Below are 7,648 nucleotides of genomic sequence, written 5' to 3'. Positions count from 1 at the left end.
CTTTTATTCATCCAGCAGCATGAAGAGTGTTTCCTCGTCTGTTTCAGTGGTGTTGGGTGACGCCGCCTGGCCCCAGGTGCAAAGGTGCAGCTGGAACTGGGCCTCAGTGCGGAGCTTGTTACAGGTCTTGCAGTGTAGTGTGGAGCTCCTGAATAATTACTGGATGGGGAATGGGTCACATGACCTCGTAGCCATCAAATTATTTGCTGTACCTTTAAGACACTCCTCCAACATATCCATATTCATACATTATATGTGGCATTATTCTGTTTTGTCAGCACGGGGACAATAGATTCTTTTTCTCTTCTCCAAATCTCACATACACAGCTTAAGTCTATATTTTCATTATATCTCTATATAAAATGAATAAAATTAGATAATAAGCCTGGCTTTGCATGGCTGATGTAGAGAGCAAAACAAATGCTGAATATCATAATCAGTGTCTGCCTGGTTTTCTGCATCATTTCACCTTTCTATTCTGTGTTTATACTATTCATCTTGTTCATAATTGCAGCCAAAAGCACCTGATATTTCTACATAAACCTGTTACAATTTGGGGGTGAGCTAGTGAAAACTGAGAGGCACAGAGAGAGAGAGAGAAAGAGAGAGAGAGAGAGTGTGTAAGGGGAGGAGAGGGGATGGGCTTCAAAACTTTCATTATTCATTAGGCAAGGATAGCTTTACTCAAACACAAACATACACACACATGTGCACGCACATGCATGTACACACACACACACACACACACACACACACACACACACACACAAATTAGGTAATATGATGACATTAAACATCCTGGCGGCACGGTGGTGCAGTGGTTAGCACTGGCTTGTCTCATAGCAAGAAGGTTCTGGGTTCGAGCCCAGTGGCTGATGGGGACCTTTCTGTGTGGAGTTTGCATGTTGTCTGGGTGGGTTTCCTCTGGGTGCTCTGGTTTCCCCCACAGTCCAAAGACATGCAGGTTAGGTTAATTGGTGGCTCTAAATTGACTGTAGATGTGAATGTGAGTGTGAATGTTTGTTTGTCTCTATGTGTCAGCCCTGTAATGACCTAATGACTTGTCTAGGGTGTACCCCACCTCTCACCCATAGTCAGCTGGGATAGGCTCCAGCTTGCCTGCGACCCTGCACAGGATAAGAGCCATTCCACCGAATCGGTGCCATTTCCGTCCCTAGAAAATGATATGTATAAATGCACATAAAAATGTACTTTAAAATACATTTCCTTATTATGCAGAATGTCCTGCACATTGATCTGATTTCAAATTTAAGATATATAATTGTAAGGATTAATAAAAACTACCTAAAACACTGAAAAATAGCATGTGTTACCTGTCCCCGCACTCTAACTTTATACTTAACTATGAAATATTATGATTAAAATCCTTCAGAAACAGTATTTCTTTTGCACTGTTGTGTGACTCCATATCCTATCCATGGTTTAAATATATTTTTTTTCCATAAGAAATCCACAATATCTTAGGTAAAATACACATTTTAGTCGTGTCCCTGGGTTTTCACTCAGTCCTGTTACCCAAACATATTACCCCATCTGACAAATTTGGAACATTTCATGCTCAACAGGAAGTTACATCAGTTGTGTCTTCTGAAGGCCATGGGAAGACCAAAAGTTAGTTCTCTCATTTACTTTTCTGTATATTTGATGATTTTTTTTTAACTTTGACTGATAAGGTCAATGTCAACATACTGTCCTGTTACTTAAATTATTTCTTAGATGATATTTGTTTCTTTTAAAAATACAGATTTTTGGTAAATCACTAGAATGTGCTAAGTGTGGTCATGCTATTAGCGATGACACCATGTGGCTTAATTCCATGTATTAGCTAATCCTAGGCTAAAAACTCAGTCCTGTTACTTTCAGAGTTTTGGTAACAGGACTGAAAAAAATGCAGCCATCTTTGACTTCCAAAGCTTGTAACGTAGCCTGAGGTTGACCAATACACATTTTGAATAGTTAAATATGTGTGCTATTATAATCAGTGTTGAAAAGATAGTGTGATTTTATTCATTTGCCATATTTTATCTGCTGCTTTTTTATTTATAATTTTTTTAAACTTTGTTACTGGCAACAGGCCTGCCATTGTATATTGTACATAATACGCTGTTTGTTTGTTTTTTGCCCACCCATTTTTGTGATTTTATTCTTTTTGTGATTTTATTTTCTTGCTCTTTTAATGTACCGCTCTTTGCCCTTCTAATTGCCCTTCAGGGATAAATAAAGTTTTGTCTAAGATAAGTCTAAGAAATTAAGTTTAATTTGGGAGTGGTACAACAAGCAAATGGCACCCATTCGGTGGAATGTCCCATAAGTGGCTACAGATAATGGATGGATGTGGCTCGATAGGGCCTACGTGGCAGTGACCCCACACACATAAGTGGGACAAGCTGGAAGAAGTGAGAGTGAGTGAGATTACATTAAATGGCTCAACTCACCCTTCCCAGAATCCAATTCACTGTTTTTGTTGACATATTGGTCACTGCGTTTTGAAAACGTGACTGCTACGCTGCTAGCTCTCTTCGTGTACGTTCACCTAGCCTTTACAAGAAAATTTTCACTCATAAAAAGAACAAAATTTCGAACACAATATGCCTGATATTTTCTTTCCTTCATGGCCACCCATGAGATAGCTGATGCCAGTTTTGGTCCATTACAGTGTAATAACTGTACAAAAATGGACTTGATTGGTTGAATGAATCTAAAATATAACTAATTTGACAAAATATTTTTGTATCACATTAAAATGTATGACCATGGCCAAGGATGTCGCTGTATTATTGTAGATTGTTTTTCAAAAGTAACACAGGAGAATATTGATGGCATTAAAAATGGTGACTCACTACTAAGAGGCTTCTGGGAAGTGTGAGCTGGACCCTTTAAAATGGTAAAACTGTTTGAGACCCCTCACAATTAATGCAAAGGACCTAATGATAGCTAGTTGGCGACTGGAAATGTCTGTCCATTAAAAATAAACAGAAAAAAATAACCTCATGATAATACAAAGAAACACATAGCATCATTGTAATGATGAACTACCTGAGAAGATACATGAAGAAGAATGAGATATACATCTGGGCATGACACACGTGCATATAATCACATAGTCATGCTGCCAACTATTTCACTTCCTGTTGATGTTTATTCTTTCCATGTATCCTTGCAACATCTTACCGGTATATCTTTCCACAATTATTCTCTGTAATTTAAAATTGAGCTGCACATTAAAATTGAGCTAAACACATTATTATTATTATTATTATTATTATTATTATTATTATTATTACCTGAAAGATGTACACCAATGATGTCATGAGGGACCCATCAAGGTCTACCCTGAGATGATAGCCATACTCACACCACTGGCAGCCATGATGTTTACCTTGTAGAACATGAAGAAGATCTATGACGTCACAACTGGAGTGACATAATTTTGGGGAGATTTACATGGAATTGGATGAGGTTTTTTTGTGAGAAAGGACTTCTGTCTAGTTGCCCTACCCCATAGCCCAGACAGATAATTACCTATTCTTGCAGGTCCCTTTATGTTGCCAAAGGTCTCTTGGCAATCTTCCTGATGAGGTTTTGTCTTTCGTTGTCAATTTTGGAGGGTGAATGTTTTGGAAATTCTTTTGTTTCCCTCTCCTGATTGATACCTTTCAGCAATGATATATGTACAACCCCAATTCCAAAAAAAATTGGGCCACTGTGTAAAACATAAATAAAAACAGAATGCAAATATTTGTAAATAATGGAAACCCTATATTTCATTGAAAATAGTACAAAGACAACATATCAAATGTTGAAACTGAAAATTTTTTGTTTTTTGAAAAATATATGCTCATTTTGAATTTGATGTCAGCAACATGTTTCAGAAAAGTTGGGACGGGGCAACAAAAAGCTGAAAAAGTTGTGTAATGCTAAAAAAAATAATTTGGTGAATTGGCAAACGGTCAGTAATATGATTGGATATAAAAAAAAAAGCATCCCAGACAGGCGGAGTCTCTCAGAAGTAAAGACAGGGAGGGGTTCACCGCTCTGTGAAAGACTGCGTGGACAAACAGTGCAAAAATTTAAGAGTAACATTCCTCAATGTAAAATTGCAAAGAAATTGAGGATCACATAATCTATGGTACATAATATCATTAAAAGATTCAGAGAATCTGGAGAAATCTCTGTATGCTAGAGACAAGGCTGAAAACTGACATTGGATGCCTGTGATCTTCAGGCCCTCAAGTGACACTGCATTAAAAGCAGACATGTGTCTGTAGTGGAAATCAGTGTATGGGCTCAGGAACACTTCAGAAAACCATCGTCTGTGAAAACAGTTCATTACTGCATCCACAAATGCAAGTTAAAACCAGATATAAACAATATCCAGAAACACCACCACCTTCTCTAGGCCTGAGCTCTTTTACGATGGACTGAGGTGAAGTGGAAAATTGTCCCGAGGTCTGACGAATCAAAAGTAGAAATTCTTTTTAGAAATCATGGACACCATGTCCTCCAGGCTAAAGAGGAGAGGGACCATCCGGCTTGTTATCAGTGCACAGTTCAAAAGCCAGCATCTGTGATGGTACAAGGATGCATTAGTGCACATGACATGGGTTGCTTGTACATCTGGGAAGGCACCATTAACACTGAATGGTATATACACATTTCAGAGCAATATGCTGCCATCCAGACAAAATCTTTTTCAGGGAAGGTCTTCCTTCTTTCAGCAAGACAATGCCAAACCACTTTCTGCACATATTAAAACTATATGGGTCCATAGTAAAAGAGTCCAGGTGCTAAAGTGGCCTGCCTGCAGTCCAGACCTGTCTCCTATTTAAAACATTTGGCACATTATGAAGTACAAAATATGACAAAGGAGGTCCCGAACTGTTGAGCAACTGAAATTGTATATCAGGCAAGAATAGGACAACATTTCTCTTTCAAAACTACAGCAATTGGTCTCCTCAGTTCCCAAACATTTACAGTGTTGTTAAAAGTAAAGGTGATGCAACACAGTGGTAAACATGCCCCTGTCCCGACTTTTTTGAAATGTGTTGCTGACATCAAATTCAAAATGAACATACATTTTTCAAAAAACAATTACATTTCTGGGCAGCGCAGTGGTGTAGTGGTTAGCGCTGTTGCCTCACAGCAAGAAGGTCCGGGTTCTCCCCATGTCCGCGTGGGTTTCCTCCAGGTGCTCCGGTTTCCCCCACAGTCCAAAGACATGCAGGTTAGGTTAACTGGTGACTCTAAATTGACCGTAGGTGTGAATGTGAGTGTGAATGGTTGTCTGTGTCTATGTGTCAGCCCTGTGATGACCTGGCAACTTGTCTAGAGTGTATCCCGCCTTTCGCCCGTAGTCAGCTGGGATAGGCTCCAGCTTGCCTGCGACCCTGTAGAACAGGATAAAGCGGCTAGAGATAATGAGATGAGATGAATTACATTTCTCAGTTTCAAGATTTGATATGTTGTCTTTGTACTATTTTCAATGAAATACAGGGTTTCCATGATTTGCAAATTATCACAATCTGTTTTTTATTTACAGTTTGCACAGCATCCCAACTTTTTTGGAATTGGGGTTGTATATGTTTTTTAAACTCTTTTCAGGCCATGGCTCCTGGTCCTACAGAAACATATGAGCTTTATTTGTGGTTAAGTGGAATAACTTCATTTGTGACAGGTGCATGATAATTACTTTGGAACTCACTGTGATTGGTTAATTCTAAGCATAGTCACATGCCCCATTATAAAAGCTTGTGTACACTTGAGGTTAATTAGGTTATTCTGAGTTGTCTTTTTTTTTTTTTACAACATTTCTATTTTAATTCACTTGAATTTGTTTGTATGTTATATCACATTAAAGATGGCAAAAAATCAGACATGATTTATCTTTAATTTTTTAACCCCCCCCCCCCCCCCCCCCCCCAAAAAAAACTCCAGTTTTAACAGGGGTGTATTGACTTTTTATATCCACTGTCATTATTAATATAGTTGCTAATGGCATACACATTTGTCAGTCAGAGGAAATTAAGGGTAGCATTGTACAGGTGTATAAATTGGGTAATATTGTGGTGCAGTGGTGAGCACTGTTGCCTCACAGCAAGAAGGTTCTTGGTTCAAGTCCAGCGGCCGGCAGGGAACTTTCTGTGTGGAGTTTGCATGTTGTCTATGTGGCTTTCCTCCAGGAAAGTCAAAGACATGCAGTTAGGTTAACTGGCTACTCTAAATTGTGTATGTGAATGATTGTTTCCCAAGCCCATCTGGCATAAAACTATGCTCCAATAAATATGGCATGTGGATCAATAGGGTCCACATGGCAGTAACCCCACATACATAAGTAGAACAAGCTGGAAAAAGTGAGTGATTGTACAGATGTGTGAATTAGTGAAAGTGATGTGCAGTGCAACATGGTGATGTAGTTTTGTGGCAGCGGGGTGTGGCCAAGCGTCGGGTTGTGAATGAAGGGCGGGGCCAGGGAAGGTGAGTGGCAAAGTTAGTACACCTGTTGTTGATTAATGTTGTGTCTGTGTGTGCTTTGCAGTGAGGATGGAATGTAGAAAAGGAGGGAGAGAGCAATGAGAAGGGATCTCTCCCGACCAGAACATGTGTGTGTGTGTGTGTGTGTGTGAGAGAGAGAGACCACACACATGAGATTAGTAAAGCTGAAAAGCAAAGCACAAAAGTAAAAATAAAGGCTGTGTTAGCATCATTTCCGGCCTGTCGCACTTCAGTATCCCACCCACATCCAGGATTTGCTACAAGCTTACAGTAGGTTGTGGTCACTGAAGTGTTGTAAGTGGTGCTCTGAAAACAGTATGGGTGTTATTTACAATTGGACAACTTTTGACAGCAACCCTGGTCTTGTGAGGCAGTGGAGTATCCATCCCACTCAGGTAGGTGTTGCTCTCATTTCTTGCAGCACAGCTCAAAGGATTGAAATTGTCTGTGTGATTCAGAGATGGGGCTAGGCAGCAGACAAAAAGTCTGTCTCTTCCCTGAGTGTGATGTGACAATGCTAACCACTGCACCACTGTGCCAGCCCTGAGAAAAACATAAGCATACAAAATGTAGAAAAATGTTGTTTGTTCTAGTAATCTGATTAACATAAAATTAGAACATATCAGTTACACAGCCAGCACCTTTGATCTGAAGTTAGGACTACTAAATATTAGATCTCTTCCAAGTGCTTAGTGTAATTGAAATTATATGATAAGGGATTTAATGTACCGTATTTTGTTTAACAGAAACCTTAGACTAGATTAGATGAATGAATGTGTAGCTTTAAATAACACTAGCCCTACCAGATAGAGCTCTGTACTCTATTTACACCTGCCTAGGCTAATTGGCCGAAGAGAAGGCCTCATAATTTCTATAAGGATATTTTAATCTTTTGAGGTACTTTTTAATTAACATAACAGATGCAATGACAAAAATAAAAGTCTACTCAATAATTTCCCCTGATTAGTATTTACAGGCTACCAGGGTGAGTTATGAATTTATACACGGATCTGTAGCTTTTGTAGGGCCACAAAAATATTTTTAACATTCATCAAGGCGACTGTCTCTTTAAAAAAGTCTGGGAGAATCTAGAAATTGATTTAATGGCTTCCGATTAGCCAATTGTCATAATTAG

The sequence above is a fragment of the Neoarius graeffei genome, chromosome 12 (genome assembly GCF_027579695.1).
Source record: "Neoarius graeffei isolate fNeoGra1 chromosome 12, fNeoGra1.pri, whole genome shotgun sequence".
NCBI classification, from domain to species: Eukaryota; Metazoa; Chordata; class Actinopteri; order Siluriformes; family Ariidae; genus Neoarius; species Neoarius graeffei.
The sequence above is the reverse complement of the archived record's forward strand: the minus strand, read 5'-3'. Positions refer to the sequence as shown.